At 39.9% G+C, this 12,644-nt stretch overlaps 1 protein-coding gene, 1 long non-coding RNA gene and 1 pseudogene across 2 annotated transcripts in view; 2 read left to right on the forward strand and 1 right to left on the reverse strand.

Annotated features, from left to right (window-relative positions):
- Nucleotides 1–12,644, forward strand: part of IL9R (interleukin 9 receptor) — a 218,714-nt gene that overhangs the window by 53,945 nt on the left and 152,125 nt on the right. The gene's annotated exons all lie outside the window — the stretch shown is intronic.
- The window catches only part of LOC131500675 (small nuclear ribonucleoprotein Sm D1-like), a 43,249-nt pseudogene that overhangs the window by 3,546 nt on the left and 27,059 nt on the right, over nucleotides 1–12,644 (forward strand).
- The window catches only part of LOC131500681 (uncharacterized), a 49,104-nt gene continuing 45,159 nt past the window's right edge, over nucleotides 8,700–12,644 (reverse strand). The window contains exon 2 of the long non-coding RNA XR_009256426.1: nucleotides 8,700–9,087. This is a non-coding gene — a long non-coding RNA (uncharacterized LOC131500681). The remainder of the gene's footprint in view (nucleotides 9,088–12,644) is intronic.

Raw genomic sequence — 12,644 nt, forward strand, 5'->3', positions numbered from 1 at the left:
TTCTTTCTGTTTTCAGATTTTATTTATCTTCCTGTTTCAGTTTTGGTAGTTTGTATGTTTCTAGGAATTTGTCCTTTTTTCTCAGAGTGTCCAATTTGTTGCATATAGTTTTTCATAGTATTATCTTCTAATTATATTTTTGTGGTGTTGACTCTTATTTCTCCTTTGTGATTTTATTTACTTGAGTCCTTTCTCTCTTCTTTGTGAAAAGTCTGCCTAGGAGGTTTTCAAGTTGATTATTGCTTGCTAAGAACCAGCCCCTGGTTTCATTGATTTGGTCTAGTGTCTTTTTGGTTTCTATATTCCTTATTTCTGCCTTAATCTCTATTATTTCCTTCCTTATGCCATTCTTCTTCTCATTCCTTTAGTTGTAAATTAGGATTGAGATTTTTCTTGCTCTTTAAGGTAGGCTTGTATTGCTATATACTTCCATTGTAGACTGCTTTTGCCGCATTCCAAAGGTTTTTACCAGTGTATTTTCTTTTTTTTTTTTTTTTTTTTTTTATTTATTTTTGGACAGAGAGAGACAGAGCATGAACGGGGGAGGGGCAGAGAGAGAGGGAGACACAGAATCGGAAACAGGCTCCAGGCTCGGAGCCATCAGCCCAGAGCCTGACGCGGGGCTCGAACTCACGGACCGCGAGATCGTGACCTGGCTGAAGTCGGACGCTTAACCGACTGCGCCACCCAGGCGCCCCTTTACCAGTGTATTTTCATTTTCATTTGTTTCAGTGTAGTTTCTCAGTGATTTCCTGTTTGGCTTATTCATTTAGTAGCATGTTATTTAACCTCCCTTTATTTGTGGCCTTCCCTCCCTCCCCCCCCTCCCCCCCGCCCCTGCTTTTTTGTGGTGGACTTCAAAAGTTTCCTAGCTTTGTGGTCAGAAAAGATGCTTGGTCTGATCTCTGTCTTTGGGTACCTCTTGAGGCCTGATTTGTGACCTAGAATGTGATCAATTCTGGAGAATGCCCCATGTGCGCTTGAAAAGAATGTGTACTCTGCCATTTTAGTGTGGAGTGTTCTGAATATATCTGTTAAACCTGTCTGGTCCAGTGTGTCATTCAAAGCCATTGTTTCCTTGTTGATTTTCTGTTTACAGTTTCTGTCCATTGATGTGACGATGTGTTAAAGTCCTCTACTATCGTTATATTATTATAAATGAGTTCCTTTATGGTTGTTGTTAAATGTATTATATACTTGGTGATCGCATGTTGGGTGCATCAAAATTTACAATGATTGGATATTCTTGTTTGGCCGTCCCCTTTAGTATGAGATAGTGTCCATCTTCATCTCTTATTATAGCTTTATTTATTTATTTATTTATTTATTTTTAAAAAAAAAAATTTTTTTTTTTCAACATTTTTTATTTATTTTTTTTGGGACAGAGAGAGACAGAGCATGAACGGGGGAGGGGCAGAGAGAGAGGGAGACACAGAATTGGAAACAGGCTCCAAGCTCCGAGCCATCAGCCCAGAGCCCGACGCGGGGCTCGAACTCACGGACCGCGAGATCGTGACCTGGCTGAAGTCGGACGCTTAACCGACTGCGCCACCCAGGCGCCCCTATTTATTTATTTTTATTTAAGTCTTAGTTGACATACAGCACATTCTCGGATTCGAGAGTAGAATTCGCTGATTCATCCCTTACATACAACACCTAGTGCTCATCACAAGTGCTCTCCTTAATACTCGTCCCACATCTAGCCCAGCGCTGACCCATCTCCCTCCATCAACCTTCAGTTTTTTTTTTGTTTTTGTTTTTTTTTTTTTAATTTTTTATTTTTGGGACAGAGAGAGACAGAGCATGAACGGGGGAGGGGCAGAGAGAGAGGGAGACACAGAATCGGAAACAGGCTCCAGGCTCCGAGCCATCAGCCCAGAGCCTGACGCGGGGCTCGAACTCACGGACCGCGAGATCGTGACCTGGCTGAAGTCGGACGCTTAACCGACTGCGCCACCCAGGCGCCCCAACCTTCAGTTTTTTTCTCCAACATTAAGAGACTCATGTGCTTTGTTACCACTCTTCTCTTTTCCTGCCCCCTTCCGATGTTTTCATCTGTTTTTTTTTTTTTTTTCAACGTTTTTTATTTATTTTTGGGACAGAGAGAGACAGAGCATGAACGGGGAGGGGCAGAGAGAGAGGGAGACACAGAATCAGAAACAGGCTCCAGGCTCCGAGCCATCAGCCCAGAGCCTGACGCAGGGCTCGAACTCACAGACCGCGAGATCGTGACCTGGCTGAAGTCGGACGCTTAACCGACTGCGCCACCCAGGCGCCCCATCATCTGTTTTGTTTCTTACATTCCACATGAGTGAAATCATATATTTGTCTTTCTCTGATTGACATATTTCACTTAGGATAATACATTCTAGCTCCATCCACATTGTTGCCAATGGCAAGATTTCATTCTTCTTGAAGCTGAGTTATATTTCATTGTATATACGTATATATGTATATATGAACATAGATATATATGAACATAGAACATAGATATATGAACATGTACACACACACACACACACACACACACACACCACAACTTTATACCTTCATCAATTGATGGATACTTGGGCTTTTCCATAGTTTGGCTACTGTTAATGCTGCTATAAATACTGGGTGCATGCAATGTCACTATTAGGTATTTACCCAAAGGGTACCAAAATAGAGCCTGGTTTTAAAGTTTATTTTTCCTGATATAAGTATTGCTACTGGTTTTCTTTTGACATTATTGGCATAATAAATGTTTCTTCATTCCCTTTCTTTAAATCTGCAGGTGACTTAAGTCCAAATAAGGCTTTGTAGGCAGCATCTAGATAGGTGTTGTTTTTGTTTGTTTGTTTTGTCCATTTTGACGCCCTATCCAATGTCTTTTGATTGGAGCTTCTAGTCCATGAACATTCAGAGTGATTATTGATAGGTATATATTTAGTCCCATTCTACTAGTTGTTTTGCCATTGTTTCTTGATGTTTTCTCTGATCCTTTCTGGTCTGTAACACTTTTAGTCTTTCATTTCCACTCAAAGAGCCCGATTTAAATATTCCTTTCTTTTGACTGGTAGTACATTTCTTTACTTCTTTTTAGTATTTCTTCTTTTTTAAATTTAAGCCCAAGTTAGTTACCTTATAGTCGAATACAGTTTCAGCAGTAGAATTTAGTGATCCGTCAAGTACAAAATATACCCAATACTCATCCCAAGTGCTGCCCCTAATGCCCATCACCCATTTAGCCCATACCCCTATTCAGTAACCCTCCTGGAACCCTGAGTTTCTTCTCTGTATTTAAGAGTCTCTTAGATCGTTTGAATCCCTCTCTGTTTGAATCTTATTTTTGCTTTCCTTTCACTACGTTCATCAGTTGTATTAAATTGCACAGAAGAGAGAAATCATATGATATGTGTCTTTCTCTGACATATTTTGCTTAGCATAATAAAGTCCGGTTCCATTCACGTTGTTGCAAATAGCAAGATTTCATTGTTTTTGATCGCCGAGTAATAGTCCATTGTATGAATATACCACATCTTCTTTATCCATTCATCTGTCAATGGACATTTGGGCTCTTTGCATAATTTAGCTTTTGTTGATAATGCTGCTATAAACATTGGAGTGCATGTGCCACTTTGAGTCAGCGTTAGTGTATCCTTTGGATAAATACCTAGTAGTGCAATTGCTGGGTCCTAGTGTAGTTCTATTTTTAGTTTTTTGACGCATCTCCATACTATTTCCCAGAGTGGCTACACCACTTTGCATTCCCACCAGCATTGCAAAACCGTTCCCTTTCTCTGCATCCTTGCCAACATCTGTCGTTTCCTGAGATGTTAATTTTAGCCATTCTGATAGGTGTGAGGGGATATCTCATTATGGTTTTGATTTGTATTTCAGTGATGACGAGTGAGATTGAGCATCTTTTCATGTGTGACCATTCTGGATGTCATCTTTGTTAAAGTGTCTCTTCATGTCTTTTGCCCATTTCTTCACTGGATTATTTGGTTTTTGGGTGTTGAGTGTGATAATTTTTTATAGATTTTGGGTACTAACCCTTTATCTGATATGTCACCTGCAAATATCTTCTCCCATTTCATTCAGTTGCCTTTTAGTTTTGCTGATTGTGTCCTCTGCTGTGTAGAAGCTTTTTATCTTGAGGTCCCAGTAGTTCATTTTGGTTTTTATTGCCCTTGCTTCAGAGACATGACAAGAAGTTGCTGTGGCCAGGATCAAGGAGGTAGAATGCCTCTTTTCTCCTCTAGGATTTTGATGGTCCCTTTCTTACATTTAGATCTTTCATCCATTTTGAGGTGTGTGTGTGTGTGTGTGTGTGTGTGTGGTTTAAGAACATAGTCCAGGTTCATTCTTCTCACTGTCCAGTTTTCCCAGTACCATTGGCTGAAGAGACTTTTGTTTTTCCATTGGATATTCTTTCCTGCGTTATCAAAGATTACTGGGCCATATGTTTGAGGGTCCATTTCTGGGTTCCCTATTCCATTCCATTGATGTCTGTGTCCGTTTTTGTGCCCGTACCATACTGTCTTGATGATTGTGGCTTTCTAATACACCATAAAGTCAAGAATTGTAATGTTGCCAGCTTTGTTTTCTTTTTCAACATGACTTTGGCTATTTAGGGTCTTTTCTGGCTCCCTACAAATTTTAGGGTTGTTTGTTCTAGCTCTGTGAAGAATGCTGTTGTTATTTTAATAAGGATTGCATTGAATGTGTCGATTGCTTTGGATAGTATTGATATTTTAACAATGTTCTTCTAATCCACCCGCATGGAATGCTTTTCCATTTCTTTGTACTTCTTCAGTTTCTTTCATAGATGTTGTATGGTTTGTTCCTTTATTTTTTTAATGTTTATTTTTGAGACAGAGCGACAGAGAGAAAGAGAGAGTGCATGAGCAGGGGAGGGGCAGAGAGACAGACACAGACTCGGAAGCAGGCTCCAGGCTCTGAGCTTTCAGCACAGAGCCCATAGCGGGACTCGAACCCACAAGTGAGGGATCATGACCTGAGCTGAAGTCAGGGCTTAACTGAGCAACCCAGGTGCCCCTCTATTGTTTCAAGTGTACTGATCTTTTACCTCTTTGGTTAGGTTTATCCCTGGGTATTTTATGTTTTTCAGTGCAGTTGTGAAGTACATCAATCCTAGATTTCTCTCTGCTGATTCATTATTGGTGTATAGAAATGCATACAACTTCTGTATATTGATTTTATAATCTGAGACTTTCCTGAATTCCTGTATCAGTCCTAGCAGCTTTTCGGTGGGGTCTTTTGGATTTTCCATGGAATGTATCATGCCTGTGAATAAGGAAGGTTTGACTCCTACTTGCCAATTTGGACACCTTGTATTTCTTTTTGTTGTCTGATTGCTGAGGCTAGGACTTCCAATAGTATGTTGAATAACAGTGGTGAGAGTGGACATCCCAGTCGTGTTCCTGACCTCAGGGGGAAGGCTCTCAGTTTTTCCTCATTGAAGATGGTATTAGCTGTGGGACTTTCGTATCTGGACATACTGATATTGAGGCAAGATCTTTCTATCCCTCCTTTCATGAGTGCTTTTTTTTCATCAAGAAAGGATGCTGCATTTTGTCAAATGCTTTTTCTGCATCTATTGAGAGGATCATGTGATTGTTATCCTTTCTTTTATCAATGTGATGTATCACATCAGTTGATTTGCAGATATTGAATCGGTCGTGCATCCCAGGAATAAATCCAATTCATTGTGGTGAATAATTATTTGTATGTATTGTTGGATCCGGTTTGCTAATTTTTGTTGAGAATTTTTACATTCAGGTTCATCAGGGAAATTGGTCTGTAGTTTTCCTTTTTGGTGGGGTCTTTGTCCAGTTTGGACTCAAGGCCGTGCTGGCCTCATAGAATGAGTTTGGAAGTGTTCCTTCCATTTCTCTGGCCATGACCTTATCTTGTTCTTTCATTTGGGATGCATTCCTCTTGTCTTGGAATTTTTGGCTGAGTATTTGCTTCTCTGTGTTACAAAAGCTCATTATGTTACCTGCCTGTGAGATGAATGGCTTTATGAAGAGAAAGTCATCTAGTGTCCAGGGCCTGGCACATGAGGGAGTGTCTGTGGTGTGTGTTGCATGAACGGTTTTGTGTTCTTGCTGCACTATTCTTCAGGCCAGTTGTATGGGCAATGTATGGTCCTTGGCCAGAATGTGCTGAGTTTTATCTAGGTCTGCTCCGATCTGCTCATTAAATGAGACTTGAAACGACTACCACTCGAAGTGAAGCCCTGCGGAACTGTCTGGTCAAGAGAGGTGGTGTGGTCACGGGCTTCTGCTGGTCTTCTGGGAAAGGGGACACCTCCATTGGGACTGAGGCAAGCCTGATTGACCTAGAAGGCCAGTCTCACCAGAGCACAGGAATGTGGGGTGGGTGTAAGCATCTTAGGCAGCCAGTGTGGGGATGACATTGTTTCCAGCAGATGGCTCTGTGTTTATGCTGTGGGGAAGAGGAGGAAAATGGAGCCACCCAGCTCCTCTGTCCTAGCTCCTTTTGTCCCCTCTTGTGAACACTGCCTCTCAGGGACACTCTCCATGATCAGTGTATAATCTCCCCACTGTGTACACCAGGCAATGTACAGACCACTGTTTCCATGCCATCTGCCTGCAAGTAATTTGCTGCCTTCTCTCAAGGAGTAGGCCAGTGCTCCTAGGGCTATATCCCAGCCAAGCCTGCTAAATTTTGAAATGCCAAATTCTCGGGGTGTCTGGATGGCTTGGTTAAGTGTCTGAGTCTTGATCCTGGCTCAGATCATGACCTTGTTGTCGTGGAATTCTCTCTCCCTCTATTCCTGCCCCTCCCTTGCATGTGCTGTCTGTCTCTCTCAAAATAAATAAACTTAAAACAAATTTAGTGGCATGGAATACCTTATTTAGGCAAGATTTCCTCCCTGAGGGGAATGGCAGGGGTCTATCAGTTAAATTTCCAGCACTGACTAGGAAATTCTTTGCTGACTGGTTAAAGGTTACATTCCTACAGGAATGAAATTAGGTTTAGTGACATGGGGCCTTAACGTAAGTAACTCCATGATGGGCCTGTGATTTTTCTTAACATTCCAAACCCAAATGTTTACACATCCATTTTTTTATTAAAATATAGCCCTAAATAATATTTTAGCCATCTCCTGCCGGCCCGATGATCATATCCTATAAAACATCATCTCCTAATCATAGATGAAGATCAACTCTGTGGCTCTAAGATCTTAGTGATTCTGGGTTATTGCTGGTCTTCTGAAATCTTTGACCCAGGGACCCCCAGCCAGGTTGCTGAGCCATCACTTATGTACAGAAGCACCCTTTCCAAGTCACCTCTTCCTAAAGTGTTGTCTTTCCCTCTGGTACTTCTGGGTCTTACCCTTTTGTAGATCACATGCTGTGATGGACATCCCCTCCTGAAAACCTGTCAAAGTGGACCAGAGAAAGCTGCTTGCCTGTGACTGCCACTTCATGGTCACATCTTTTCCTTCTGAAACCCCTTGAACTCCGTATCATTCTTCCAGTCTTTGAATATCTCTTTGCTTTGGAAATATTTCATTCTCTTGTGTTCCTGCTAAAAATATGCATGAAAATATTAAAGCAAGGATTCTTTATAATAAGTAAGCCAGTCACAATGATCCATCTGGCCGTGTGTACATGTTTTTTTTTTTTTTTTTTTGACAATGTTCAGGCATGATGTGAAGTACATCCTATAAAATCTGAGTATCATTCATTATCTAGGATAACCACCTTTATGGAAAGCCATTCAATGACATGCTTGTTCAAGATCAGAAAAAACACTTAATTTACATACCACGTAATACAGTGGTATATACATATGTTATCTTAAAATATGTCAAGTAGATGTTTCCATGAAGTGTATATCATGCATTCAGTTTTCTGTACCATGAATGATATTTAAATTACACAATAGTAAGAACAAGAATAGGTACTTGGCCATCACTAGTAACTAATACTAGAACTAGTCATATATTATGTGTTGAAAACATAAAACCATGATTACTAATAATCTGTTCATTCGTGATGGGTTTCTAGTTACCAGAAAAATTGGGAAGACATTATTGAGTCTCCACATACATCAGACTGTTTTCTGACTATTGATGTCTTATGAGTTGATACATGATCACAATCAATATCCCGAAGAGATATGGTAGTATTAACTAAAGTTTATATTTGTATTCAGATTGCTTCGGTTTTAACCTCTTCTGTCCCAGACTCATCCCAGCTGGCACATTACAGTCATCCTGTCTCCTTAGGCTCCACTTGACCATGACGATGTTTAGATTTTTCCATATTTTTCATAATCTGCAAAGTTTTGAGGGTACGTTTGTAGAATGTGTTTTGTAGAATGATCCCTGTTTGGGATATGTCTACCGTTTGTTCAAATGCTTAGGCCAGAGTTACCGTGTTTTGGAGAAGATCCAGAGGCATAATGCCATCTATAATTATCACTTCACATAAAGGTTGTTTACTCTGAAGATTGGGGTCTTTATGGTTCCGTACAAATTTTAGGACTGTTCTAGTTCCATGAAAAATGTTGTTGCTATTTTGATGGCCATTGCATTAATTGTGTCAGTTGCTTTGGGAAGTGTAGACATTTTCATGAAATTTGTACTTCTGATCCATGAGTATGGAAAGCCTTCATTTCTTTCATCACTGTTTTACAGTTTTCAGAGTACAGGTCACTCACCACTTCGGTTAGATTTATTGATAGATACCTTATTATTTGGTGTACAACTCTAAATGGGACTGTTTTCTTAATTTCTCTTTCTACTGCTTCATTGTTTAGAAATGCAACAGATTTCTGTACAACGATTTTGTATCCTGTGACATTGCTGAATTCATTTATCAGTTCTAGCAGTTATTGGACCGTGAGATCATGACCTGAGCCGAAGTTGGACGTTCAACTGACTGAGCCACCCAGGCGCCCCCATCTTACTTTTAGTAGGCACTTTTCTTTGTTCATAGAATTCTTCCAGGTTATGTGCTTTCTCCTTCAGCTGTTTGACTTTTGCTTCCTTTGTGGCTTTCACAGACCTCAATGCATTACACTTGTCTTTCAGGGCCTTTTTATTTTCTGGAAAAAGAAAAAGTGTTTTCTTGGTAAATGTGCAGATGACCTGAGTCTTGATTTTGGTGAGACATAAAAAGGGCAAGAACCATGAAGGCATGAAAGTATTCTTTCCCTTACCAATGCAAAGTCATTGCCATCATATGGGGATTTCTCCCCAACAGAAAATATAACTTCTAGTTGACAGTTATTGGACCTCAAGGGTCTTAGCTCTACATCCTCGAATTCAACATTTGCATCTTGTGTTTAAGGCAGATACGAAGAAAGACTTTCACGGAAAACTGATCACACAATTTGTACCTCACACAGCAAGATCGTGCATTGCAATGAACAAAGACCTTGAAGCATGAATATAACTAGAAGACAAAGATGGTGGAAAATAGTTCATGTCTAACAACTCATGGCTTTCTTAGTGGTATACATATGTATGTATGTATGTATGTATGTATGTATGTATGCCTGTTTATCCCCCATTCACATTGAAAACTCACTAATCAGCCTTCAGAGAGAAAGAGACTATGGAGCACTTGGGTGGCTCAGTCATTTGAGCATCAGACCCTATTTTGGGTCAGGTCATGATTGTAGGATCATGTGATCCAGACCTGTGTTGGGCTCCACACTGAGCGTGAATCCTGCTTAAGATTCTCTCTCTTTTCCTCTGCCCCTCTCCCCTGCTTGCATGCCCCCCTCACTAAAATTAAAAAAATCATAAAGAATAATTTAAACATATTTTTTAAAAGGGAAAGGATTATACACTTTGGCTATCACCCTTTCTCTCTTAACTATATTTGGGTATTTTCTACATATCTTGGAGGGCAGAATTGAATGATGTGATAATTACCTAGTTGTGAAAATAAAAGAGAACTCATAGTCCCTGAAATAGCAAAACTCATTTTGGCGGTCCCAGTAAAATTCCAACTCATTGGTCAGAAAGAGGTTTGGCTCCCAGAGGCCCACTCTCTACTGTGGTAAAGGGCAAGCAAATATGCTGTGCTCACTTCACCCAATGAACAAAAAGCCTCCAAAGCCAAATTACAGTAAAACTCAGCAGCCAACTCTTAACCACTTCCTGATTCTTCACATTTCTTTCTCTGAGTTTGCAAGGTAGCAAGTGCACTTTGAAGGGTGTCATTTAAAATTTCATTAAAGTGGGTGCCTGGGGGCTCAGTCAGTTGAACATCCAACTTCAGCTCAGGTCGTCAATTCGTGGTTTGTGAGTTTGAGCCCTGTGTCAGACTCTGTGCTGACAGCTCAGAGCCTGAGGCCTGTGTTGGATTCTGTGTCTCCCTCTCTCTCTGCCCCTCCTCCATTCACACTCTGTCTAAAATAAATAAACATAAATAATTTTATGTTTACTTGTACTCAACAAGTGCAAAAAGATAGAGATCATACCATGCATATTTTCAGACCCCAATGCTATGAAACAATTGGGAAAGGTAACCAATACTTGTAGACTAAAGAACATCCTACTAAAAATTGAATGGTGGAATGCAAGCTGGTGCAGCCACTCTGGAAAACAGTATGGAGGCTCCTCAAAAAGCTAAAAAGAGAACTACCCTATGACGCAGCAATTGCAATACTAGGTATTTATCCGAGGGATACAGGTGTGCTGTTTAGAAGGGACACATGCACCCCCATGATTATAGCATCACTATCAACAATAGCCAATTGGAATCTCATTGGTCAGAAAGAGGTTTGGCTCCCAGAGGCCCCCTCTCTGCTGTGGTAAAGGGCAAGCAAATATGCTGTGCTCACTTCACCCAATGAACAAAAAGCCTCCAAAGCCAAATTACAGTAAAACTCAATATGGAAGAAGCCCAAATGTCCACTGATGGATGAATGGATAAAGAAGGTGTGTGTGTGTGTGTGTGTGTGTGTGTGTGTGTATAATGGAGTATTACTCAGCAATCAAAACGAATGAAATCTTGCCATTTGCAACTACATGGATTGAACTGGAGGGTATTATGGTAAGTGAAATTAGTAGTCAGAGAAAGACAAAAATCATATGACTTCACTCATAGGAGGACTTTAAGAGACAAAACAGATGAACATAATGGAAGGGAAGCAAAAATAATATAAAAACAGGGAGGGGTACAAAACAGAAGCGTACACATAAATAGGGAGAACAAACAGAGGGTTACTGGAGGGTTTGTGGGGGGGAGATGGGCTAAATGGGTAAGGGGCACTAAGGAATCTACTCAAGAAATAACTATTGCACTATATGGTAACTAATTTGGATGTAAATTGTAAATAATAAAACCTAAAATTAAAAAAAATGAATGGGTGAAAGAAGAAGTTAAAGAGAAAATTAAAAAGTACATGGAAGCCAGTGAAACTGATAACACCACAGCCCAAAACCTCTGGGATGCAGCAAACGTTGTCATAAGAGGAAGTTTATAGCAATCCAGGCCTTCCTAAAGAGGGAAGAAAGGTCTCAGATACACAACCTAACCTTATACATTAAAGAGATGGAAAAAAGATCAACAAATAAAAACCAAATCCAGCAGAAGACAAACAATGATAAAGATTACAGCAAAAATCAATGCTGTCGAAGCTGAAAACAAAAACAAAAACAAACAATAACCCCCTGCCCCCAACACACAAACAGTAGAAGAGATCAATGTAACCAGAAGCTGGTTCTTTGAAATAATTAATAAAATTGATAAACCACCAGCCAGTTGGATCCAAAAGAAAAAGGGAAGGACCCAAATAAATAAAATCAAGAATGAAAGAGGAGAGATCACAACCAACACAGCAGAAATACAAACAATAATAAGAGAATATTATCAGCAATTATATACCAATAAAATGGGCAATGTGGAAGAAATGGACAAATTCCTAGAAATATATAAACTACGAAAACTGAAAGAGGAAGAAAGAAAATTTGCACAGACCCATAACCAGTAAAGAATTGAATTAGTAATCAAAAATCTCCCAGAAAAACAGGAGCCCAGGGCCAGATGTCTCTCCAGGGGAATTCTATCAAACATTTAAGGAAGAGTTAATACCTATTCTCTTGAAGCTGTCCCAAAAATAGAAATGGAAGGAAAACTTTCCAAACTCTTCCTATGAATCAGCATTACCTGGATTCCAAAACCAGACAAAGACCCCACTAAAAAGGAGAGTACAGACCAATTTTCATGATGAACATGGACGCAAAAATCTTCCATAAGATATTAGCCAACCAGTTCCAACAATACATTTAAACTTTATTCACCACGACCAAGTGGGATTTATATGCCTGGAATGCAAGGCTGGATCCATATCAACAAAACAATCAATGTGATTCATCACATCAATAAAAGAAGGGACAAGAACCACACGATGCACTCAGTAGATGCAGAGAAAGCATTTGACAAAATACAGCATCCTTTCTTGATAAAAGGATTCCACCAAAAAACTGCTAGAAATGATCCATGAATTCAGCAAAGTGGCAGCATATAAAATCAACGCACAGAAATTAGTTGCATTCTTGTACACAATGAAGCAACAGAAAGAGAAATCACAGAATCAATCCCGTCGACAATTGCACCAAAACCCATAAAACACCCAGGAATAAATCT

The sequence above is a fragment of the Neofelis nebulosa genome, chromosome 18 (assembly GCF_028018385.1).
Source record: "Neofelis nebulosa isolate mNeoNeb1 chromosome 18, mNeoNeb1.pri, whole genome shotgun sequence".
NCBI lineage: Eukaryota > Metazoa > Chordata > Mammalia > Carnivora > Felidae > Neofelis > Neofelis nebulosa.